This window comes from Pristis pectinata, chromosome 32, assembly GCF_009764475.1.
Source record: "Pristis pectinata isolate sPriPec2 chromosome 32, sPriPec2.1.pri, whole genome shotgun sequence".
NCBI classification, from domain to species: Eukaryota; Metazoa; Chordata; class Chondrichthyes; order Rhinopristiformes; family Pristidae; genus Pristis; species Pristis pectinata.
This window is the reverse complement of record NC_067436.1, coordinates 367,111-393,816: the sequence shown is the minus strand read 5'-3', so window position 1 is coordinate 393,816 and position 26,706 is coordinate 367,111. Positions and strand designations below refer to the sequence as shown.

Sequence of the window (26,706 nt, the reverse complement as noted above, 5' to 3'; positions counted from 1 at the left end):
GCGAGGGTGTCAACTGCAGAAACTGTTCAGGGATCCGAGACAAAAGATAGAAATCTGGAGACCCAAAGAACAGGAGGCGGACGCCGACAGGAATTTGTGATGCGAGCGGGGCCGGGGTGTAGATGGCGGCAGCCGGCAGACGTTGCCAACTATTGCAAACCCCCTGTAACACGATTTAGTGCAAGAAATAAGGGTAAACCCGAGGTGAATGAAGGTAAACTGCAGAGATGGGCTCAGGGATAACAGCAGTTTATTCTCGAATAGACACCTACAGTTCCAGGAAGCTGCCAACCGAGCCCGCCGCGACACGCGCCTCCCATTTCCAAAGTCACGGCGCCGACTAACAGGGCCACGGAGAGCTGCGCTGCCCCGGCCGCCACTCCAGGAAGGACACGGGACGGAGAATCGTCAGCAGCATCTATGGAGACAAGAAAGTGTCAAAGCAAACAACAGAAACTGCTGGAAAAACTCAGCGGGTTCAGTCCCAGCATGAGGACGAAGCGCAGAGATACGCCAGCCAGAACAAAAGTGGAGGACGGTCTCCAGAAAAATGACGAGGGAGGGTGGGAGGATGTGCAAGGACAAGGGCTGCACCTCCTTTGGTTCAGGAGGATGTGCCATGGGGAGGAAGGCTGCGTAGAAGGTGCCTCGAGGAAACCGGAAAAGCGGGTTAGGGGAAAGATGCGAGTGCTGTTGGGATCCCGTTGCAACTGAGATACGTGACATAGCTTGAAATTCTAGATACTGGAGCATGTCGGGCGAAGGGAACTACTCAAGGCAGGAGGTTGCGAGCACAAATGGGGGGAAATGGAGGACTCCATCGACGAGGAAGGAAGTCACGTTTCGTAAATGGGGCATCTTAGAAGTCCTGGAGTGGAAAACCTCGGTTTGAGAGTAGATGCGAAGGAGAAAAGAAACAGATTGTGTTAGTGCTGTTGAAGGAGTGGGTGGGGGGGGGGGGGGGGTGGAGGAGGTGTGGGTGATCTGATGTAAGTTGCTTGTGAGGCCGTAATTTGAAGGTAATCTTAGCGTAACGTTTCCCGGGACGGTGACAGTACCAGATGAAAAGCGTCAGAGATAGCCCAGCTGCATTTGAGGGAGAGGTGGAAGCCAAATGACAATACGCACGTTCCCCTCGAGTACAGCAAGCAACAGAAATGCATTCGTCGAAGAACCCGAAAGAGTTATGGAGGGTGCCATAGTAGGTTTGCAGCAAGGACTGCTCCATGACGCCAGTGGAATGACACGTGGAGAACAAGTTCTGCCAGGTGAATGAGTATTGGGGGAAGGGGACGAGTTAGATTCACTTTGCAGAAAGAAGCCAAGGACGCCAAGTGGTTGGAGCTGCTCCAGGTACACGCCACTTGCAGGTACCCACTTCACCTTCCTCTCGCTGGTGGAGTCCAACAGAGAAGCGCTCCTCTTCCAGCATAATGATGGGTCCAGAGGACGTCGCCAATGTGCCAGGCCGCTCCTCGGCGCTTCTGTGTCTTATTGGGGATGAACAGAAACAAGGGTGGAGCGAAGTTTACTACGGATGGTGGGACCACGTCATTATGACGGGGTAAACCCGCTCAATACCACAGACTGGACATGGGCGAGACGCGGATTGTCGATCTCCCGATTCAGCCGGTTATTCTTTCCCCCAATTAACGGGAGCAGCGGAATATCGGTTCAGAGGCGGAACCCGGTTTATCCACAGAAGTTGATGGTGCAAACCCTCACACCACCTAGCCAGTGCAGAAGGCGCTCAGACACTGAGCCCCACAGCATCAGCTGTGGGACATTGTGTTGGATCCTTACGCTTCGACCGTAGTCCAGATTTTACACCAACAAGTCCCACCTGGGAGCAATTCGAGCAGGTAACTTTCCATGACAATTCCTCCACTACCAACATCCGGGGTGGTGTGGGGGTGGGAGGACGTGGGAATGTGGTCTCACCACTGACCAAACATGCAGTCCAGTGTCATCAACAGCAAATGCTCGCCCAGCCCCTCAAAACCTCTCCCACCAAGGGCCAGGACTTCGGACCGACTTGGTTATTGTCCAAACTTGGAAATACTCGTCTTCCTCAGTCACTTGGTTTGAAGTCTTCAAATGTTCCTCAACAGCCCATCAACACTATCACAAGGCGACGCGCAGCTGATCACCACTTTCAAGGTAAAATGGGGACGAGCAGTAAATCTCGGAGGACGGGTACTTACTGGCGCTGCAAAGAGCCGTGCTGTTCTCTCGGGTGGAGGGAGAGCAGACCTCAGCTCTGCAGTGAAGTAAACCTGGAAAGGGAGAGAGCAGGATGGTCAGTGCCTCGGCCCCAGGCAGGAGATCAATGTTTCTCCGGTTCGCTAGGGAGCAGGAGCCACCCCACTCACCCACTCCCGGGAAAGCAGCTCAGACCAGCGAGTACCAGAGAAATTGCCAAGGAAACTCACCTCCCCACTCGGTCCCTGAAAACCAAAGTGCTGACTACAAACTGCTCGTGGCGCGTTGAGAAACGCAGATGGGAAGTGCTGCCCACGGGGACCAGGCGGGTTTTGTAGTTGGCACCAGCAAACCGGCACCTGGAACAGAGAAAGATGGCGGTTCAATGGGGAAAGACGGATAGCGGAGAGTCACAGCTGCTCCCTCCTCGTACCCTCCTCCAGTCCGTCCCACTGTCCCCGGCACTCACCTGTCCACCAGGAGGCCTCGAATGCGGCTCGGGCCCGGGGGTTGCCCAGCAATCATTGAGAATCAGAACGAGGGAGGGATCATTGCGGTTCAGGACACAAACCTCCACGAACACAGGGTCCCGCAGCACACTCACGATTGAGTAGTCACCAGCAACGTACCAGCTCCGGTAGCCGCCATCTGCAGAGAAAACGATGAAGATCGGTTACTATTTGCACCGATCCTGCAGTTGGACACCAGGCACCAGCGAGCACTCATTACCTCTCGCTATTCGCAGCTGCAGAAGCAGGGTGCCGGTCTCAGTGGCAGGTAGTGGCGGAGAAACGGTGTCGACACGGGGCGTCGCCTGCAGCTCGGACTCCTGGCTTCCGTTGTAAGTGCGCTGCACATACAGCCTGCAAGAGAACATGATGGACTCGGCTTCACAATCCCGCTCTTCATCTTCCCTCCTCGATCAAGGACTCGCACACTCACCTGAAGGGACTATCCCGGCTCACCGAGCCCAAAGCTCCATTCAAGATCTCCGACTGCCCCAACACATCCGTTTGGTACACAACCTTCTATCCATCGATCTGCAGGAGAAATCAGATCATCAGCATCCGGCTGAGCGCCCCACGTGGTCCCCTGGCCAATACCTACCCGCTGAGTAGTGCCACACTTGGTGATGGCGAACTGGAAGAGCACAAAGTGTCTGTAGAGACGGCAGTGGGACGGCACTCGGTTCCGGACCCATCCTTCACTTACTCGGGTTTGCAGGAAGCAGCTTTAGATCCCGGGAGATAGCGACCAGGACCCGCCCGCCCTTGGTGCACACTGCTGCAATGGCAACATAAGGCAGAGAGTTGCTGAACATGGAAATGCGTAGTCCGGGACGGAAGAAACTCAAACCCCGCCTATGTTCCTATTTCCAGCCCCTGACTCATGTAACCTCATTGACCAAAACCCTCTCCCTGCACCAATTCTGGCGAAGACACGCCATGAATTAGGAGTTCATAGAGACGAAGAGGCAGTAACGGCCGGACACGGGGCTCCAATCCACCGACTTCGAAACCACAGGACGCAATCCAAACAGCAGGAAAGCCGCGGCAGTGAACTGTCTGAGCTAGACAAGCTCTAAAATCCGAACGGCAGAGGAGGAGGGGGTTACCAAGGTCATCGTCTACAGTTGGGGGGGGGGGGTCTGCAAGATCATCAGTTTCCCTCAAGGAGGGAGTTAGAAATACCAACGCGAAGTGAGCTAACACTGCCCCTGGAATCATCAAATGCGGCAGGTCTGCGGGGAGCCGGCCAGCCCCGGAACACGGGCTGGCCGGGAGTATACCAACCGGGCAGATTGTCCAGTGAATAGAAACACGCGGTACATCTGAACTGCCCTCGTCAAAGCAGCACCCTCGCAGCATGCACTCGCTTCCAAAATTCCCGTAAATCCGCAGGCTTTGCGGAACTGGGGAGACAGCCAGCATTTATCGGTGGGAGGAAAGATAGAGGACGGTCCTGCTGAACAGATCGCAGCAAAGATCAAACGTAGAGCCCGCAGCCCGTCCATCAGAACAGCCCAAACCTCCCGAGTGACTCAGGGTGTGGAGCCGACTCTCCTCTTTCTGCGGGCGCTGGTTAACCCGCACTCAATCGATGTCCCAACCAGCTACAGGCTCAGGGTCCGCCGCCCACGGCCTCGTGCATTCCCGCAGGGAAGCGCCTGGTTTCAATCCAACAGTTAAAGTTACCCTAGCTCCAGTGAGTGCTCCGGTAACGCCACTGTTAAAGGGAACGCCCATATGTTATTCAACTCATTATTTGAGGGATAATTCTTGTCAGACACCCATATCTTCCACCGTAGCTGGAACACTATATTCAGCATTATCTAATTTTTCCCTTTTGTACCACATCGATGTCCGTATGATTTCAAATTATCTGTGCGGGTGGCTTGCAAAATTATGTTTTTCACTGTATCTCACTACATGTGACCATAATAAACCATTGTTGCTCAATAATCCTAAAATCCCCACCTGTCGCTGTTTTGGTCCTCTCAAAGTGCCTCGTGAAATTCTCTCTGTATTTGCTGTGTCCACCTCACAAGCAAACTAATCAAATTGTTTTTTTTTTCCCTGAGACGAATTTCACATCATTGAGGGGGGGGGGGGAGGGGAGGGGAGGGGAGGGGGAGGAAGAGAGAATACCCGGTGTTCTGGGGTCCTTGTTTATGTTGTCTACCATCCCGAGGCAGTGGGAAGTGCATACGGAGTCAATGGAGGGTAGGTTGGATTTCTTGATGGACTGTGATCCGCTCACAGCGCTCTGACAATAATAAAATACAAGTCATGGGGATCAGTGTTTGGGCATGAGATCTTTACACTGCACAGAACTGACCTGGATCAATGTACTGACAGTGTGATTAAGAAATATGCTGACGCACAAAGGTGGGTAAACTGTGAATGTGATCAGGACGTCAGAAAATTACATCAATAGTTGGAGTGGAAACCGGGTTAGAAAATGAAGGAGAATCATGGAAAACGTGAAGTTATCCATTTTGGCGGGAGAACAAGAGGCATGTTATCGAAATGGTGAGAGGCTGCAAGCTCTGACAGGCAGATAGATCTGGGTATCCTGATGCCTGATTCACAGAAGACTGCATCTGGAGAACAATTTGCAGCCAGCAGCTGCCCGCTTAAGACAGAGATAAGATGGAATTTCTGCCCGCAAAGAACAGAAAGTATATGGAACTGTCATCCTCAAAACTTGGTGAAAACAGAGGTACATAATCACAGAGCCACTGAGATATACAGAACAGGAACTGGCCCTGCAGTCCACCGCTCCCATCTCAAACTCTTTTGTTCTTCTAAACCGATCCGATTTGCCTGCATTAGGAGTGTGTCCTTCCACACGTTGCCATTGACGCATAAGTCTAAGTGCCTCTTAAATGCAGTGCTTGTTGCTTTCGAATTCCCCCATGTCAGGACTGTTATTTCTACACCCCGGAACACTAAGCTGCCAGTCCTTCCCTTCACCCAACCCTGTTGCCGTTTCTGTGATGCAATCGTATCGGAATTCCTTGGAAAATCTCATATGGCGTCCAGAAGTTACGTTGCACTACAACAAATGTAGTTGGGCACACCAGGCCTCTTCTAAATGCTCCCTACCCTGCCTTCAATTCCACCCATACCGCATCCCCATGGCAACACCTTGGAAAGCTTGAAGGCTTCTGTTTCCTTCCCGGGCCAATGTTCTCCTCCAGTTCAAGGCGGGAGAGAGAAAACCAAACTTCTAAAATTCTATCCTTTCTAATTTCCAAATATTTCAGTGTGGAAAGTAAATTTAGAGGGACTTCTCCGATTGTGTGGGAACGGTCCCCGAGGAGGGTTTCCATCCCCGAGGTGTTGCTGGCAATGATTTTGTCTGTCATTGTGGGAAACATCATCAGGATTGTCGGAGGTCAGGGGCAGGATGCTGTGTTCATCTGGTGATGGTTTCAGCCAACTCCAAGCACCCTGTATGTGCTTGTGTGTGTGTATGCCTGTGTGTGTCTGTGCGTGTGTTTGATACTGCGTATCTCTGTGTGTGAGTGTGCGTGTGTGTCTGTGCGTATGTCTGTGTGTTTGTTTGTATGTATGTGTCTGTGGGTGCGTGTGTCTGTCTGTGTGTAAGAGAGAGAGAGAGAGACAGACAGAAAGAGACATAGATACACGGTATATTCTGAACAGAAATGGAGAGATTTCCAGGTATTCGGTGAGTGAAAGGAACGCAGACAGTTCTGATAACTTTGAAAACTGTAATTTATATGAATGACCTGAGTGAAAATGTCGGTGGTCCAATCACTTCATTTACAGAAGATATGAAAACAAGTGGAGTCGCAGTTTCTGCGAAGAAATTACTCGGATGATGAAGCGAGTCATATGTTGTGTGAAAAGTTTAGTGGAGCGGTGGCAACTGGAATTTAATACAGACGAGAGTGAAGAAATACACCTAGGGAAGTCACATCATGGGCGGACGTTTGCAGTAAATGGCAAGGATGTGCTTAGAGTTGGTGATGGAGGGACCGTCGTGTACCGCCGTGGCAGCCTGAATACGGCGACACCGATGGATGGGGTATTGTAAACCAAATACAGATCAAGACTGAATATTGAGGATGACATACGCGTATGTTTGTCGCACATACCACCACGTTTGGACAAACTCTGCAGTGCAAAACAGGCACAACCTTCACATTGAACTGAACACTGAAAGACACCGCTGGTAATTATCGGTGATTGAAACTATCACTATTTCAATCGGGCCTATGTGCAGTAATTTAAGTATTGTAAACATGAATTACCGATTGTTTGATTTTGTGGGCTTTGGGGGTCCGCCATCTAAAAAGGGAATGTTCTGGGGGACCGCAGCATGAAAAAGGTTGAAAACCACTGGGCTAAAGTGCAGTTACTTAAATGCAAGAAGCACCAGGAATACGAGAGATGAACTGAGAGCTTGGATAAGTACATGGGACGACGATATTGTGGCTATCACAGAGACGTGGCTGATATCAGGGCAGGAACGGGTATTGAATATTCCTGGTTTTCAGTGTTTTAAAAGGGATAGGGGAGAGAAGAGGAGGAGGGGTGGCGATACTGGTCAGGGACTGTTGCAGCTGCAGAAAGGGTGGATAATGCTTAAGGATCCTGTCTAGAGTCAATATGGGTGGAAGTTAAAACACAAGTAAGGAGCAGTTACTCTACTGGGAGTATTCTATAGGCCCTCCGGTAGCAGCAGGAATACTGAAGATCAGATTGGGAGGCAGATTTTGGAAAGATGCAAAAATAACAGGGTTATTATAGTGGGAGACTTCAACTTCCCAAATATTGATTGGCCCCTGCTTAGTGCCAAAGGTTTAGACCGGGTGGAGTTTGGTACTTGTGTCCAGGACGGATTCCTGTTACAGTATGTTGACAGGCCGACAAGAATAAATGCCATATTAGATCTAGTTTTAGGTAATGAACCGGGTCAGGTGACAGATCTATCGGTGGGTGAGCATTTGAGGGACAGCGACCACTGCTCCATAACATTTAGAATTGTCATGGACAGGGATAGGAGCAAAGAGGACGGGAAGATAATTAATTGGATGAAGGCGAATTATGAGGCAATGAGGCAAGACCTTGGGAGTGTAAATTGGGATGACATTTTTGAAGGGAATTGTACGATACAGATGTGGTCGATGTTCAGGGATCTCTTGCAGGATGTTAGGGATAAATTTGTCCCAATGAGGCAGAGAAGGAATGGCAGGGTGAAGGAACCATGGGTGACAAGAGAGGTGCAACATCTAGTTAGGAAGAAGAAGGCAGCATACATAAGGTGTAAGCAGCAAGGATCAGACAGGGCTCGAGAAGAATATAGAGTATCAAGGAGGTAACTTAAGAAGGGGCTGAGGAGAGCGAGAAGAGGACATGAAAAGGCTTTTGCGAGCAGGGTTAAGGAGAATCCCAAGGCTTTTTACTCGTACGTGAAGAGCAGAAGGATGGCTGGAGAAAAGGTAGGTCCGATTAAAGACAAAGGTGGGAAGCTGTGCCTGGAAGCTGTGGAAGTGGGTGAGGTTTTCAATGAATACTTCTCTTCGGTATTCACCAAGGAGAGGGGTCTTGATGACGCTGAGGACAGTGTCAGTAAGGGTAACGTTCTAGAGTATGTAGATATCAAAAGAGAGGATGTGTTGGAGCTGTTAGAAAATATTAAGACAGATAAGTCCCCGGGGCCTGACGTAATATTCCCCAGGCTGCTTAGTGAGGCAAGGGAGGAGATTGCTGAACCGTTGGCTAGGACCTTTGAGTCCTCGTTGTCAACGGGGATGGTACCGGAGGATTGGAGGGTGGCGAATGTTTTCTCCTTATTCAAAAAATGTAGTAGGGACAGTCCAGGGAATATTAGACCAGTGTGCCTTACATCTGTGGTGGGTGACCTGCTCGAAAGGATTCTAACAAATAGGATCTATGATCATTTGGAGAATCATGGACTGATTAGGAACAGCCAGCATGGATTTGTGATGGGAATATCTTGCCTCACAAGCCTGATAGGGCTCTTTGAGGAGGTGACCAGGAAGATTGATGCGGGTAGTGCAGTAGATGTTGTGGGCATGCTATGTTGGCGCCGGAAGCGTGGCGACATTTGCGGGCTGCCCCCAGAATACTCTACGAAAACGATGTATTTCACTGTGTGCTTCAAGGTACATGTGACTAATGAAGAAATCATCATCATCATCATAGATGTGGATTTTAGTCAGGCGTTTGACAAGGTTCCGCATGGTAGGCTTCTTCAGAAGGTCAGAGGTCAAGGGATCCAGGGAGGCTTGGTCGTGTGGATTCAGAATTGGCTTGCCTGTAGAAATCAGAGGGTTGTGGTGGAGGGAGAGCATTCGGATTGGAGGGCTGTGGCTAGTGGTATCCCACAGGGATCTGTTCTGGGACCTCTACTTTTTGAGTTATTTATTGATTACTTGGATGAGAAGGTGGAAGGGTGGGTTAGCAAGTTTACAGATGACACGAAGATCGGGGGTGTTGTGGATAGTGTGGAGGGCTGTCGAAGCTTACAGAGGGATATTGATAGGATGCAGAGCTTGGCTGACAAGTGGCAGATGGAGATCAATCCGGAGAAATGTGAGGTGGTTCACTTTGTAAGGACAAACTCCAAGGCGGAAGACAAGGTTAATGGCAGGATTCTGGGCAGTGTCGAGGAGCAGATGGATCTGGATGTTCCTAGCCACAGATCACTGAAAGTTGCAACACAGGTGGATAGGGTAGTTAAGAAAGCTTGTGGGATGTTAGCTTTCATAAGCCGTGGGATCGAGTTTAAGAGCCGCGAAGTAATGATGTAGCTTTACAAAACTGTGGTTGGACCACACGTAGAGTACTGTGTCCATTTCTGGTCGCCTCATTATAGGAAGGATGTGGTGGCGTTGGAAAAGGTGCAGATGAGATGTACCAGGATGCTGCCTGGATTAGAGAGTGTGTATTATGAGGAGAGACTAAAGGATCTAGGGCTTTACTCAACGGATAGAAGAAGGATGAGGGGAGACATGTTAGAGGTATACAAATTATTAAGAGGAATAGATAGAGTGGACAGCTAGCGCCTCTTACCCTGGGCACCAGTGATCAATACAAGAGGGCATGGCTTTAAGGTAATGGGGGGTGTGGGGTGGTAAGTTCAAGGGAGACGTCAGAGGGAGGTTTTTCAACAAGAGGTTGGTTGGTGCATGGATTGCGCTGCCTGGGGTCGTGGTGGAGGCTGATATGTTGGTCTAGTTGAAGAGATTGTTAAATAAGCATATGGAGGAACTTAAGAGAGAGGGATCTGTGGGAAGAAAGTGTTAGGTAGTCTTAGAAGTGGTTTGAAAGTCGGCACAACATGGTGGTCCGAAGGGCCTGTATTGTGCTGTTTTGTTCTATGGTAGCAAAATCTAAAAAAACTCACAAATGAACCTGACGATGATCCGACATTGGTGCTAGGATCAATTGTCTCACCGAAGATCTGCAGAACAGTCCTGAGTTGCTGTGTGAAATTGTGTACGGGGAGTGATCGTGGCCCATGTTCATACGAAACAACCCTGTGTAAAAGTATTCAATATCAATCTGCATTCCAACTCATATCTGTAGCGCTGCTTCTACCGTGTCTTGAAATACACAGCAAACCGGTCGGAGTTCGAGTCGAAAAAACCTGTGCAATTCGGGGTGGGATCATTTGTCAACAGGACCAGGGTAAGGTCACAAAGCAGGACACGGCCGCGTTTGCAAACGATTGTCACCCTAAACTAACAACACGCCGCAAAAACGCAAGGAAACGGAAAACAAAGTAATTGGAAACGTCATCTGGTTGAACCGCTCGCCCTGCTTCTTGCTCCGCAGACCCCAAAAGACCTATTGTGTTTTGGAGGCTTTTTATTTGTTCTTTTGCTTTAAGTTTAATGTTTCCAGTTGGGTGAACGGCGGTGCTTGCAAGGATCCCGCCTTCATCACACGGCAATTCACTCCATAGATGAAAGGCTCCGCTGGGAGTTGAACCCAGGATCTCCTGTTTACAAGACAGGCGCTTTGACCAGTTAAGCCACGGAGCCCTCGCGCCGTCCCACAGCTGTAATAATGAGATGTTACTTGCATTAACTTCTCTTGTTCGTCTGCTGGCAAGGGAATTGCTTCAGATGCTGCTTGTTTCTTCAGATTCACTGTTCCGTCCACTTCCAAACATCATATCACCGTATCCAAGAACGGTTTCTCCGCAGTGACAATTCCGCCTTTTTTACTGAACGTTTCCTCGCCTCCATTCACACCACCTCAAACCCCCTACCGTCACCTCTGCTCTTTATGTTTGATCTAGTCACAGCTTCAGGAGAAGTCCTCATAGGTGAGTGCGTGGAATGGGCTGCCGGCAACGGTGTTGGAGGCGGATACGATAGCGTCTGTTAAGAGACTGTTGCATAGGTACATGGAGCTGAGAAAAATAGAGGTCTATGGGTAAGCCTAGTAATTTCTAGGGACATGTTCGGCACAGATTTGTAGGCTGAAGGGCCTGAATTCTGCTGTAGTGTTTCTATGTTCGATGTTCTAGGCCAAATAAAATGGACAAACTAATCAATAGGCGGTGCTTTACAACTTCCTCAGGTGGTACGGGCATGGAAACTAATTGTTGTTGTCTATTTCACGAGGTGAGAACAGAAGGTAACCGGATGCAACCGCCATGAAATCGCTTCCAGCGAGGGAGGTGGCTGACGGTTTGAATGCGTTGACCTTCAGGAACACATTTCCCTGAGACTGACGCAATCAGACTGACTTATGCTTCTCAACCAGATCTGGATATAATTTCGTCCGTTGCATCCCTTCTGTGTCAGAAGCGAGAGACGGAAATGTGCAGATCCTTCATCATGATGCAATTTACATTTCTCAATTTTCTTAGGATTTGGAACGAAATTGCAGAATTATACATATTCGGCTTCAAATTTTGACTGTTTTTACTTCACTTATTTCTGCAACAAGGGATTCTTAATTAGTAACTGTTCTTGGTGCTGCACAGCTTGAAATATACTTCTGTTCACTCGTTCTTTGGTCAGCTCCGTCGGATGATACACATCACTGGTGATGTTGATGAGAGAAACCGCGTGTTGCTACAGATGACCACGGAGAAGGGAACGTGATGTCTGCCTCAAGTGCTCCGCACCACTCACAATTAATTACGACCCTGAAACAGTTCACTCCATACATCTCACTGAGCCAGTCTGACCGCATTGTATCTGTCAGCGGGAAGGGGCGGGGCAGGAAAAGTAAACTTTCTAACTTCCCAACCGGGATCAAAACGCTGGTCAGTGTGTAAGTACATTCAGCTTCATCCCGGAATCATTCCAAATGTGGAAACTCTTGACAGCGGTTAATTCTCTGCGAGCTTGAGAAATGCGTCCCTCCTTCTCGCTCTTTCGCAGGATATCGGCCCCAGGCTGGTTGCTTAGCTCTTTCTCTTGGTGTTTCTAACAGGGTGCGACCGTGTGGCCTAACGGATAAGGCGTCTGACTTCGGTGTTTGAGGTGAGGTTATCAGAAGATTGCAGGTTCGAGTCCTATCACGGTCGTTTTACCAATGTGGTTTTGCTTCTGTTCTGTCGCTCACTCCCTCCACCACACCTGTCTCATCTGATTCAAACATGCGTTTTCAGCGCATCGGCTTCGAGCAGTGTCCCACGCCGTGTTTACCTCGATCACTCCGCCTTTTCGTTTCACGTAACTTTTTTTTCATGTGTCTTGTCTGTGATGTTTCTGCAAACCTTCTCATAAACATCAGGGTGGAACTCCTCAAACTGTCGGGAGCAGCTGTTGCTGGGAAGGCGGAGTGTGCTCACATTCAGCAGGTCAGATCGCAGCGGAGGAGACACCACAGTGAACCTGCATAACCATCGGGGTAGGACTTTAAACACACGTTTTCCTTCCTTCAGAGACTGTCTCGGGGTCGGAGCCTGATGGACACGTTCGATGTTGTCAGGCCGGGTTACCCCGATTCCGGAAGCAAGGCTACATTTGATGGCAGACGACAACGGACGGATGGACATGGAGACGGCGGCGTTCAGTCCAAGCTGTGAGGGCAGAGTGTTGGTCACCTGTTTCTTGCCCAGTCCCGCTGTGAACCCTTGAGAAGGATCAGTTCGATGAGTTAATGTCAAACGGCGATAATCTATCTGATGATGACATCAGATGTGGGGACTCGTTTTGTACAATGTAGAACAGGACAGCGCCATGGAGAGAACCTTCACCCCATTGCATCTTCTCAGATCACGACGCCAAATTAAAGGAATCCAATCTGCTTTCACGTGCCCACTTTCTTCTATTCTCTGCCCGTCCGTCGATCACGAAATTAATCACGTGCTTCTCAAATGTTGCACCGGGCTGAAAACGAGTAATATTTTCTCCGACCCCATCCCCGGAAGCAGGAAACATGAATGCACCTTAATCTTTCCATTGGCTGCAGTAATGAAATTAGTCGTGTTGCCACCTGTCGTCGTCAGGATGGCCGAGCGGTCTAAGGCGCTGTGTTCAGTTCGCAATTTCCACTAGAGGCATGGGTTCGAATCCCACTCCTGAGAATTACGCATTTTAAACCTTCATTATCCCTCCCTGTTTTCTCCCACTGGTCGTCAGTTTTGCCTCGCCCCATCCTCGCTTCTGCCATTGAACAAATCTGCCCTTCCACAGATCATATGTCTTCCACAATTTCCTCTTTTTTCGTCCTATCGTCCTTCGCGATCTTCTTCTGGATCTCTCGATTGCCAGCGAGATTATGGTTCAGCCGTCCCTCGCTCTCTCGTCCCGTCTTCACATCCATAGTTTCACAAATACACAGCAATCTACTGATGGCAACGGTGAATACCAAGAGGGGGGAATGGTGGGTTGGACAGTTGGGGAATGAGAATGCTTGCGTAAGCTGCGAGGTAGCGGGAGACTGAAAAACAGATAAATACAGACAGTGCAGGAGAGGAGGAGTTCGACGGTGAGGTGACGGAAGACGTGCAGGTTCAGCAAAATGACGATGGACGTAACTGAGCGGAATGTGAGACGGAGCTGAGCCAGTTGGTCCTGGTCCCAGCTCTTTTTCTTGGATATATATCCAAACCCCTCTACTGTTGATCCAACACATATCCATCCACCCCACTTCATATAATTCCAGTGAACCAGCTTCCACCACCCGCAGAGGCAGAGAATGCGTGAGCTTCAGCACCCAGTGCGTGTAGAAATTTTACGTACATCAGTTCCAAGTGACCTGCTCTATATCTTAGAGTTCCGTCCCCTTGTTTGTGACTCTGACTCTGGATAAAACATCCCAACATCTGCCCTGTCAGGCTCCATTGAAACCTTTCTTTTTGTCTGAATAAGGTCGGTGCACATTTCGCTGAACTCCAAGGAACTGGGGTCCGTCGTAGTTCCACATGAAGAATTCATAACTGAATGAACTAACACAGTCCCATGATATTCAGATAGAAGTGACAATTCTAGCCCAGCTTTCAGTGTTGGTGAATATTTTCAATCAGTTCAGTTAACAGAACAGAGGCCCACTTTTGCAGCAGTCTCGTGTGTGAAGTGAGTGCCATGATATCAGACACCAGTTGGCTGTTTCTCAGAGAAAACGGTTTCGTTTTATTTCACGTTGGTGACATTGTGTCTTAATGTTTGCAAAGAATTATCGATTTCAAAGCGTGCAGGCCATCTCCATGGAGAGGGATTTTAACCCAGTGTGTGAAGAGAGCATCATATCACTCAAATCAGCAAAAACTTGACAACTTCATGAAGGTCGAGTAAATCAACCATCAGGGGAACATCCTGTCTGGAAAACAGCTTCAAATCTGCGCAGTCGTCGATTCTCCTCTGACCGACTGACCAATGGTCCAAAGTGTTCAGCCAGGGTATCGTTCATCGTGACACCACGTCGCTAACCATCCTGCAGACATTAAGATATTTCAGAATTGACCGAGAACGAATCGTTCACAATCACTCACATGGTGGAATCCAGTGGAACAACGAATAGACTTGACCGCAATGTTGAACATCACCGGAATGGTTGAAACGCCGAGGAGGCCGTAACGTTCGCTGCCCATGACACAACATTCAAAAGTTGAAGAGACACAAGCGTCTGGTTCACTGTCAATGGAAGTCCGTGTCTCACGGCGCCGGGAACTCCACTTTGATCCATGCAGTGGAAAACTCGTTCATTCTCGGTACAGAAGCTAATGACTTCTCTCCACCCTCACCTTTTGAACTAACGGTGCAGAAAGTATATCTTCAAACGGCACTTCTGTTGGTATCGGACCGATGACTCACCTTCTGCTCTCCCTCTCTGGCTGCAATAAAGCATTTTAAACCCACACTTCAGTGTCAACCACCGTAGCTCCGATAGAGTGTAACAGTAAACGTAGGTAGAGCTGCGATGGCCGAGTGGTTAAGGCGTTGGACTTGAAATCCAATGGGGATCCCCCACGCAGGTTCGAACCCTGCTCGCAGCGCTCTCAATTTTAGACACAGGGACCAGACGGACAACTGCCGCTGATAATTCCAACGTACAGCCAGGACTCCCCATGACTCATACATTCGGGCATTTCCCATTCTCGTGGTATCTGACGTGAAATGCTTCGGTGAGTTTATGGCTGAATATTAAATATCACCCCATAAAAGTTAGGCAGGACAGGTTGCAGTTTCAAACTATCCTGCCCAACCTTCTATTACCACATGCTTTTGGTCTGTTCTCAAGCAAAACCGTTTGTGTCGGATGTGAAGAAGGTTATGCAGGGCTGTCAGGGTGGCCGAGTGGTCTAAGGCGCCAGACTCAAGGAATGAAAGTCCTTCCTTTGAAACGGGGTGTTCTGGTCTCCAAATGGGGGCGTGGGTTCGAATCCCATTCCTGACATCTGCTGATTTTTACATTTGTAATTTTGACTTTTCCAATCGCCGTCAATTGTCTAGTTAACAGGACCGGAGTTGTTTGAGTGGATAAAACTGTTGAAAAATCACAGCGCAGTATTCTCACAGCGGCTCGGGGATGCAGCGGACTCAGAGTGCGGGCGGTGATCAGTGAAGGGACTTTGGAGCGGAGAGTCTGTGACATCTTCTCACTACTGATCATTGGTTGGACAGTGTGATGTTGGTGCCATTTGTGCAGGTTGGCGGTGACAGTTTTGTTCACATTTTTGTTTAAATGAAGTGTGGGAACAGAGATTTCACGACAGTTTAAGTCACGTTCTAAATGAAATATTCACCGGGGAGCTCTGTTCCGTTGGTTTCACGACTTTCTGGATAAGAGAATTCGGAGACGCTCCTTGCGGTTGACACGTCAGCGGGAGGTGCCAACAGCTCGGCCACTCAATATGATCCTGGCTGCTTTTTCCCAGGCCCCGACTTCTCCTCTTTGCCAGTTCCACAGAGTCTCGATTTCCTTGATCTTTCAGAAATATATCCACGTCCTCTGCAAATAGTCCATTGCCAATTTCCACAACTCTGCGTCATGGAGGATTTCAGAGAGCCACGATGGTTTGTCAAGACCTTCAAACTAACCTCAGTCTTAAAGGATCATCCTTGCAATTATTTTTTCCTCAACAGTTCCTCTCTGACAAATGGACACACCTCAACATCTCCTCAGTCATTGTCCATTGGAACCTCACACGGGACAGAATAGCCACCCCTCATGATGTATTCTAAACAGTCCAGTTTTAACTTCACCAGCTGTTATTTTCAGCACGCACATTCATCCCGGGAGTATGGTTACTCCATGCTTTCCCAGCCGCCACCAATGCTACCATACCGTCACGATGCAACAGAGGAAAACAGTGCACATTACTCCAGGGGCGGCCTCACAAACCTATGCAATTGTAATAAATGATTTTTTCTGTTTCTGATCTCCAATCCCCTTGCAAAAAACGACAATCTGCCAATTGGTTTCCTAAATACTTAGTATACCTTACTGCTAATCTTCTGTGGTTTCATGCACGAGGGCACCTCGGTTTCTCTGTGCTCTCCATAGACCCAGCTACAGAACAGGACTGAAAAACATGCCGGGAACTCAGAAGCTCGGCGATTCCGGACAACAACTGGACGCTTACTGATTACCAGCAGTTGGTGACTTGGCTGGATATGGATGTCTGCACTCAGTAACAGAGAGAGAGAGAGAGACAGAGAGAGAGAGAGACAGAGAGAGAGAGAGAGACACAGAGAGAGAGAGACAGAGAGAGAGAGAGAGAGAGAGAGAGAGAGAGAGAGAGACAGAGAGAGAGAAATAAATATTATGTTTTATTTTCTTTACCCCGAACTGCGACTGACAATGTAATACATCTTCTCTTTCGGCCCCGTTCTTGGATCTTACACGTTCTTATTTCGGCCCAATCTTATCCCAGTGGCTTACAGTCCATACGACTGAGCTCTTTATATCAGCAACGGTGACGAACAGAATGAGTTATCAATGGGGAAAGAATGAGAAAGTCTTTACCAGTCGACACAAAGAATTTACCAGTCGAATAAATCAAGAAAACAATTCCTGTTCGAATGAAGGTTAAGGCTGTCAGAAATAGTGATTGCTGTTTGATTTAGAGAATTGAGAAAGCTCAGGAAAATGAATGAAGTCTCGGCAGCTGGGATGAAGCGAATCCCTCGAGCAGCATAAGGAATGCGGGAGTACACGAGAGGGAAATCAGGAGGGCGAAAATAGGATATGACATAGGTTTGGTGGGAATGGTCAAGGGGAATCCTCAGTTATTCTCTGTATATTAAGAGCAAAGGGTAACAAGGACGAGAATGTCCATTTAAGGATCACGGAGGTTATCTTTGTGTGGAGTCTCAAGGGAGATGGGAGAAGTCTAAAATGGAAATCTCTTGCCGGTATTTACCATGGAAAAGAATATGGAAGCTGGGGCGTTCAGAAAAGCGAATAGTGATGTCTTCAATCATATCCACATGACAAAAAAAAAGATGCACTAGGAGATTTAAATCATATAATGGTGGTTAATTCCCGGGCCTGACAACGGTCTTGACATTGTGGAAAGGCAAAACAGTAATTGCTTGGGCCCGGGAAGAGATTGTTGGAACGTCGTTGACCACGGTAAAGCTACCAGAAAGTGGGAGTATTTCTGGCGTGAAATCTTTACTTCAGAAACGCTGCAAGGATCAGCCAGGGAACTGCTGGCCGGTGAAGCGATTTATGATGGGAATGTTACTTGACGGTATTCCGAGAGACACTATCGACCTGCATTTGTGATGGAAAAGACTCAATAGGGAGAGTCAGGACGTCTTTGTGCCGAGTAAACTGCCTCACGGATTTGATTGAAGTTTGAAGCGATGACCCCAAAGATCGATGAGGCGAGAACGGTGGCTATTTATAGGAATATGAATTCAGAAAGGCCTTTGAAAATGTCCCGCGTGGTAGTCTGTTCAGGAGGGTTGAATTACATGGGACCCAGTTAGAACGAGTCAATTGGATGCTAATATGGCGTGGTGGTAGGAGTCGGTGTCCAGGAGTGGAGTGTTATATTTTATATTGGAAGGTTGTGACCAGTGGAGTTCCACATTTTGGGATGGTAAATGTCGCATTTTGTGATGTTACACGAGGGTAGGACTTACTCAGTAAATGAGAGCTCCCTGTGGAGTGTTGAAGAACCGAGAGATCTCTAAGTACATAGTTTCCGGAATTTGACAACGCAGACAAACAGGTTGGTGTAAATGATGTTTGTCACACTGGCACTCATCAGTCAGGGCACTGAGTACAATGTTGGGACGTCACGTTAGAGCTGTACATAAAGTTGGTGAGCCGCACGTGGGAACTGTGTGTAAGTCTGGTCAACTCGCTGCAGGGAAGATGTTGTTAACTTGCAGAGGGTGCAGAAAATATTCACAAGGATGTTGCCGTCACTGTACAGCTTCATTTATAAGCAAAGTCTGGATAAACTGTGTTTTGTTTCCCCCTTGGAGCTTCGGAGGCCGAAGAGCGACTTCATTGAGGTTTAGAAAATCACGAAGGCCAGACATAAGTTGGACTGTTACTCTCTCTTTTTCTTGGGGCGGATGGACTGTAAATGGATGGCATAGGCTTCGAGTAAGAGGAAAGATTGAAGGGGATCTGATGGACAAATTGTTCACACAGATGGTGCTGTGTGTGTGGAATGGGCTGCCAGAGGAAGTGGAGAGACGGGTGTAAGTAGAAATATAAAAGACATTTAGACAGTTACATGGATTGGGAATGTTCAGAGGAATATGCGCCCAACTCAGGCAAATTGGACGAGATCAGTTTGGTTCATTCGTTAGCTGGGACGTATTGAGCAGAAAGGCCTGTTACTGCGCTTTATAACTTTATGACTCCAGTTGAGACATTGAATCCGAGAAACAAGGAGGAGAATAAAGATCTGTTTCGGGCCGCTTAAGCCCCCTCCCCAACTCTCTTTCAGTACATTGAAGATTGTATTGGTGCTGCTTCCTGGTACAGAGGACAGACCTTTCATTCCGATCTCTGCCAATGTCTACCCTGTTCCACCTTCACACGGACCATCTCTGACACTTCCCTTCTCTTTGTCGCTCTCACTTTTTCTTTTAACTGACACTGAGCTGGTTTACAGTTCTGTTGGGAACACGAGGAGACGATTCTCGGAATCAAATATGACCAACTCGTTAATTTAAGAAAATTACAGACAACCACGATTCTTTGAGAGCCCATCACAGGGGAAATTAAATGGTTAACTTTAATTGATTGTAATCCATCAATTGGAAAGCGTTGGAAAGGGACAGACACCTTGTGCAATCAACCAGCAGTAAAGGAAACGGAATTAAGTTTTAATTTGTGTCTCTGCACCGTGACATTGCCTGTAGAACTGCACACCACACCCGGATAGGATGAGGTGAGGATCGAAACCGGGTCTAATGCATCTGAGCTCGGTGGCGCAACGAAGGGCGCGTTGGACTTCTAACGTGTAATTTACTTGAAAGCGAACCACTTTACGTGATGAAACGGTGTTTTGCAATTGAATGAGACGGTGATTTCAAGCACGGCTTCGAGGGTATTCCAAATACCCTGGGCTTGGCAAGCATGTTCCAACTTCTTTGCTCGCAATCCAGTAGTTTTCAGTTATTTTCTCTCCCAGTGAACACAGGTTTGTTCCTCACTTTCCCCACATGCCTTTAAACCTTAATTATGCAATACGGTAACAGGTCCTCCCGATCGAACGAAAAGGCGCCCAATCACATACATGTAATCCTACCAACCCAAACGTCTTTGGAAGGTGGAAGGAGTCGGGAACACCCGGACGGAGCCCAGGCATTCACGAGGAGAACAGACAAACTCCTTACAGACAGTGGCGGGAATTGAACTCTGATCGTTGGCACTGTAACTGCGCTGCGTTATCGTGCCGCCTCAAACACGTTAGTGGAACAGTGGAAGGCAATCGATCTAGCAGCAAAAGCAGATGATTTTCAGCCGATGTTTTCGGTGTGAAAATTCACTCTAACCGTAAACCCGCTGCGAGCAGGGTTCGAACCTGCGCGGGGAAACCCCCATTGGATTTCGAATCCAACGCCTTAACCACTCGGCCATCGCAGCTTCCCTCTGTTGTTTTCCTCTCTTTCGATCTCTCTTATGACAGCTATAGCCAAGTGAATTTAACTTGCTGCTTTCTCTGCGGTTCTTCAGCTTCCATCACTGCTGAATCGTCTGGTATCTCCATCCATTATCACGGAATATCAGTCGCCCTTCTACGCTTCATGAGATTTTCTGCCCATTTCTGTCTTTCAGCTGATAAAGGTTGCATCAAGATGCCTGTTTCAGGGAACGATTTGAGAATGTGCATCTATTCAGAGATCTTAACTGGAGTTTCATGAGAAAGGGTAAACGCTGCAACTCAGTCTGAGAACGGGGACCATCAGCAGTGACACATTGTGGGTTCTGTTCTCCATCTTATTTTTATCCCTGCGGGAATTGAAAGGATTCCTGAATTCCTTTCAGGAGGTGGCGGTATGTTGATGGGCACTTCCCCGAAAATCCAGCGGCGCTGGAGAAGATTTACTGTGCGGCGCCCTCTGCGAGAGGAGACATGCGCGCCAGTCTCTTCTGGGCAGACGGCAAAATGCTGCTGCGTCATCGGAAATTTGTGCCGATCAATTGTTCGTAAAATGTTATCCAGGAATCCGGTCCTTCAATAGGACGGCAACTGTGGGACTGGTTTTGTCGCTTCGTCAGTGAACGAAAGAAGGGAAAGGAGTCTACGTCTGACGAAATCCGATGTTTTATTCAGTAACTTTATCTGTATGCACCAAAGAGAGCATCTGTGGGCTCTGTAGCACAATGGATCGCGTGTTGGACTTCTAATAATGTGTGAACAAGTAATTCAAATGCTGTGGGTTCAAGTCACACCAGAGTCGGTATTTTGTCCGAATTCGTTACGACGAGGTCAGAATTCGACTATGGGATGACGTCACCTGATGTTAGAAAATCTGGAAATTCAGGTCATCGTTCGAAATAATAGTCTCTTTCAGGTAAACACGGAAATGAGGTGATTATTTTCTTTAGAACGTCCGAGTCTGTGAAACAGTTGGGGAAAATGTTGCGGGTATTGAGCCTTTGATTTTTTCAAAAGCGGGGGAGATAAATATTTGAAAAAGGGGGGCTGATACGTTCACGGGGTTGTCTAGAATGCAGAATTAAGCAGACAGTCTGATGACCCTTGACCTCATTAAGTGATGGAGTGTCTGGGTGCTCTTCAGTCTTTCCGATGAGTACCGATGTTTGTGTCTGGGTAAAAGATTGAAATTTTTGGTTGTCTTCAGTTTACGCATCTTCTTCAATTCCATTAATGTCCCAATTTCGACAAGCCCCCTGAATTCTGCTCATTGTAATTCAAACATGCCTCCTTTAGTACAGGAAATAATGTCACATTTTCCCGGAATCTGTCCCCTCACAATACGCAAGTGTACAGTTTATGTGGTACCTCATCCCCGAGTCAAACCCGTTTAGAAATGGTAATCTTTATTACTTTAAATTAATAACCCGGACTTAGAAGGCACAGTTTCTGGTGTGGTGCATCTTTTGCTGATTGCAGAGAAGGCAACGGCGGGTAAACGTTATTTAGTCATAAAGACTTAATGAAAACTTCGGCCAATATTTGCCGTTTTTGTGTATCTCTGATCGCACAGTTTAGAATGGTTGTGAATATTCCAGAGAGGGTCCAGAAGAGATTTTTTTGAATCGCTGCCAATGTGAGTGATATGCAATGCGAAACCGCGGAAGGTGGGATTGCGTCATTGAAATGAAGAACTTTGAAAGGTCACTTTATGGACATTTTGGGGTCCGTGCCCAAAAGTCACTGAAAGGACAACAGAAGTAGATGGGGTCGTGATGTTATTCTTTGCATCTGCTGAAATATATCATTGTCACCAACAGACCCATGTCGACGTTGAGAATATTCGTGAAAATATTCGTCTGATTTACTGATCGCTTCTTCGCCTCCATTTGCACCACCTTTAACATTTCTCCCGCCATATCCACTCTTTATGTTTCATCTCACAACAGATTCAGATTTCCTCACACGTGAAATAAAATAGACAAACTAATCAATAGCCGGTGATTTGCAACTTCCTCAGGTGGTACAGACATGGAAACCAATTGTTTTTGTCCATTTACCGAGGTGGGAAGAGAAGGTAACGGGATTCAACCGACATGAAATCCCTTGCAGCGAGGGAGGTGGCTGATGGTTTGAATGCGTTCAACTTCGGGAATACATTTCCCTGGGACTGACGCTGCAAACCCTCTGCAGTCTGACTTCTGGTTCTCAACAAGGTCTGGATATTCTTCCGTTCTTTGCCTCCCCGCTGTGTGAGTTGCGAAAGACGGACATGTGAAAAACCTTAAGAATGATACAATCTACATTTCTCGATGTTCTTAGGATGTGTAACAAAGTTGCAGAATTATACTTATTCTCTTCAAATTTTGATCGTTTTTACATCAGTTATTTATAGAATTAAAGGTTCCTAATTCGTGACTGTTCTTCATGCTGCACACCTTTAAATATACTTCTGTTCACTCGCTCCTTGGTCAGCTCCGACGGATGACACATTGCACTTGTGATGTTGATAAGAGAAATCGTGTGGTGCTGCAGATGAACCACGGTTAAGGGAACAGATGTCTACCTCAAGTAGTCGGCCCCACTTGCAATTAATTTCGACGCTGAAGCAGCTCACTCCATCCATCTCACTGAGCCGGCATGACCGCATTGTATCTGTCAGCGGGAAGAGCGGGGCACGAAAAGTGAACTGCTGAACTTCCCAACCGGGATGAAAACGCTGTTCAGTCTGGAAGTACATTAAGCTCCATTGCGGAATCATTCCAGGTGTGGAAACTTTTGACAGCGGTTAATTCTCTTTGTGCTTTGGAAATGCAAATCTTCTCACTGTCTCTCAAACATCCGTCCTAGCAGGGTTCTTAGCTCTTTCTCGTGTCGTTTTTAACACGGTGTGTCCGTGTGGCCTAACGGATAAGGCGTCTGACTTCGGTGTTTGATGGGAAATCATCAGAAGATTGCGGGTTCGAGTCCTGTAAAGGTTGCTTTACCAACAGTGGTTGTTATTCTATTCTGACCCACACTGTCTCCACCACAACTGTCTCAGCTGATTCAAACACACGCGTTTTAAACGCTTAAGCTTCAGGTAGTGTCCCACGCCGAGTTTACCTCGGTCACTTAGCACTCGCAGGCAACATAACGAAGTGTCGCCTCTTCATTTCACTCAATGTTTTATTTTATGTGTCCAACAAATATTTATCCATCCCATCTTAGATAATTCGAATGAGTCAGCTCGCACCACCAGCCGGCAGAGAAATTGAGATCTTCACCACGCTGTGTTTGATGAAAACTTTAGGTACCTCAGTTTTAGATGACATGACTTTTATCTTAGAGTTCCGTCCCCTTGTTTGTGACTCTCCCACTGGATTAACCATCCCAACATCTGCCCTGTCAGGTTCCCTTAAAATCTCTATTTTGCATGAATAACGTCAGCGCTCATTCTGCCGAAGTCCAAGGAATAAGGGCCCGGCATATTTCAACCTGAAGAATTCATAACATCATGAACTAACACAGTCCCATGATATTCAGGTGGAAGTGACAATTCCAGCCCATCATTTATTTGCAGCGTCCATTGTTGGTGAGTATTTTCAATCAGATCAATTCACTGAATAGAGGCCCACTTTTGCATAAGTCTTGTCTGTGAAGTGATTTCCTTAAAATGAGACTCCATTCGGCTGTTTCTCGAAGAAAACGATTTTGTTTAATTTCACGTTGGTTACATAATGGATAAATGATTGCAAAGAATTATCGATTTCAAAGAGTGCAGGCGCTACTCTATGGAGATGCGCATTCACCCAGTGTGTGAAGAGAGCGTCATATCACTCAAATCAGCAATAACCTGACAACTCCATGAACCGACTGGAGAACAGCCCGTCTGGGGAATAGCTTCAAATCCGCGCAGTCGTCGATTCTCCTCTGACCGACTGACGAATGGTCCAAAGATTTCATGCAGGGTGTCCTTCCTGATGACACGCACTCACACACACACACACACACACACACACACACACACACACAGAAAGAGAGAGAGAGAGAGAGAGAGAAGCACACACGGCTACTTAGCAAAACATTTTTGGAATCAAAAATGGAAGAAAATAACAACAGAGCAGAGAAGGAAGGATGCAGTTGACAAACATCAATGACACGTGCAATGTGAAGGGAATATAATGGGTGGACGCATTTTTACATTAAAATTCCATTTCTGGTGATGAATGCAATTGTTGTATAAAACGATGATTTTAGGTTACAATGTGTCGCTTATAATTGCTGCTCATATTTTTGATTTAAGCAGGTGAACACGAAGATGACTTATATGTTTCAATATAAACCAGTTGCATGATCAAGGCGCCATCTGTCCGGACTTCCACAAGGTCATTTTGGTGAATGGGAAAAGTAATTGAACAAAATAAAGCGATATTTAACTGGGAATTGCTATCGAGGGTCTATTTTACAGAAACAGGGAAGTATTACAGCGGAACTGAGGCCATTGTGCCATCGGGAACCTCCTGACACTTTGCGAGAGAAATACAACTTCTTCCAACCTCCTGCATTTCCTTGTAGTTTTACCTATCTTCCAAGGGGGAAGGGCTTCCTTCAAAAGTTTAATTTGCAAGCGAGGGTCGTCATCTATGTAAACATCCGAGTATTCTGTTTCAATTCTGCTCAAGTATTTCACATTTTCTAAAGGTAAAGGATCACAACATTGTAGTTGTTACCAAACTATTGGGGTGAGCAAGGTGGATCCTTCCATGACCTCCTTAATTATCCTCTTACATACATTTTTTTCCGTTGATGTTTTGGAATATTTAGAATTTCAACTTCCCATAAACAACGATGTACTAAAATTCATAATATCCACGATGCTGATCCAAGAGCTGACGTTCCACGTTACCTCTCTGCTCGGGTGTTCTCAGAAAATAGGTTACACGCACTGCCTTCGCATTGAGTGCCTCTTACGGTGGTCAGAGCGACGGTCAATTAAACTGCAGGATGACTTCATTTGTGGAGGATTGCTGGCGGTCACGAGTGCCTCCTCTTGCAAATTTGAAGACAACACGTGTCCAGGCGGAAGAGGAGGTGTTGTTCCGCAAACGTTCATTGGGCTTTGTTCCAGCAGTGCCGGAGGTCACAGGCAAATTGATGAATGTGGCAGTGGGATGCTAAATTAGTGTCGCGGACACCTGGAAGTTCAATGTTACCCCTACGGACGGAAAGCAGGTCCTCTGCAAAGCGATCAATCAATCTGCGTCTAGTTTCTCCAATGTGAACTCCGAATGCAGTGCACTGAATTGGAAGATTGACTCACTGCTTCGCCTGAACCGACTATTTGGACCCCTGACTGTTGAACTATTTGCGTCCAATCAGAACTGGCGAAGTGTCCAAAGAGAAGATACATCAATTTGGCTTGATTTTCAGAATATTTCTCGCCACCACACCATCTCCTGCCACTGTCCCTCTTTTCTTTTTAAAATGGATTAGGATAAAATTTCCAGGTTCAATGATGTATGCAAATTCTGGTCCAGGCTCGTGTTCTTCTGTTTTCGTGACATTATTGCCGTTGCACCATTGGCCTCCTCATTAGTGTGGGCAGTGCCTGCAATAAGAGCCTAAATAGCTCAGTTGGGAGAGCGTTAGACTGAAAATCTTAACGTCCTTAGTTCACTCCCGGGCTTCGGCATTTTTAAAAATATTTTCTTTTAATATCGCTGACTCACGGCACAATCTACGCGGAACAATTATCAGTGGGCTGACACAGGGTTCACAGAAGTCCTTTCAGGTTCAGTGATGTGACGAAAATCTTCTATTTTATCTCAGATCATAAGGTCCTTCCTTGCTCGGTGCGAAGTTTCACACGATCGGACCTGCTGAATGTGCCACATCAATCCGGCTTCCCAGCAGCGGCTCCTCCCGACACCGCATCGTGCATAGTGTTTCGGTGAGTTGTAAAAGATATATCTTGAATCGAAGACCCTGAAATAGACGAACTCCAACGTGTTCACCCGCCATGATTCATCATAAGGGACGCTGGATCCCGCCCCTCCATCGCTGACTCTGCCACCGGCCACTGGGAGAAAGGACCTTCTGACTGTTTCAGCGCGAGATGTTGCAAGAGAGTAATTGGCCGCTGATGCTTTATGTCATGAACCAGGAGTGTCACGTACCAGCAAAAAAAGAAACGCACCAAGACATGTAGGTGTTGGAGACTATTTTATTATTAAAAGTAAAAATGTTAAAAGTAAAAAGGTTGGATCTTAAACATTAACAGCAAAAACTAAACACGATAAGTGTGTGTGGCAAATTCCCAAACTCCAAGTCCAGGAATAGTTCTCAAAGTTCAGTTCAGCAAGCCATAAGGTGAAACGTGAGCAAAGCCTTCTGCAAAACCACCGTTGACTGAAGAGGAAATGCAGAGAGAAATTAGAGAGTAATTACGAAATCCAAATGTTCCACTTTGGAACCCATACG

The 26,706-nt window shown here is 47.3% G+C and overlaps 4 non-coding genes across 4 annotated transcripts; 2 read left to right on the top strand and 2 right to left on the bottom strand.

The window, feature by feature from the left end:
• Positions 1-10,670: 10,670 nt before the first annotated feature.
• On the bottom strand, positions 10,671-10,744 carry trnat-ugu (transfer RNA threonine (anticodon UGU)). The gene has a single exon. It is a non-coding gene; the product is annotated as a tRNA-Thr (tRNA).
• Positions 10,745-15,080: 4,336 nt separating this feature from the next.
• trnas-uga (transfer RNA serine (anticodon UGA)) lies at positions 15,081-15,162 on the top strand. The gene has a single exon. It is a non-coding gene; the product is annotated as a tRNA-Ser (tRNA).
• Positions 15,163-15,449: 287 nt separating this feature from the next.
• Positions 15,450-15,563, top strand: trnal-caa (transfer RNA leucine (anticodon CAA)). The gene is made up of 2 exons: positions 15,450-15,487; positions 15,518-15,563. It is a non-coding gene; the product is annotated as a tRNA-Leu (tRNA).
• A 4,582-nt stretch (positions 15,564-20,145) lies between these two features.
• trnas-cga (transfer RNA serine (anticodon CGA)) lies at positions 20,146-20,228 on the bottom strand. The gene has a single exon. It is a non-coding gene; the product is annotated as a tRNA-Ser (tRNA).
• Between the last annotated feature and the right edge of the window lie 6,478 nt (positions 20,229-26,706).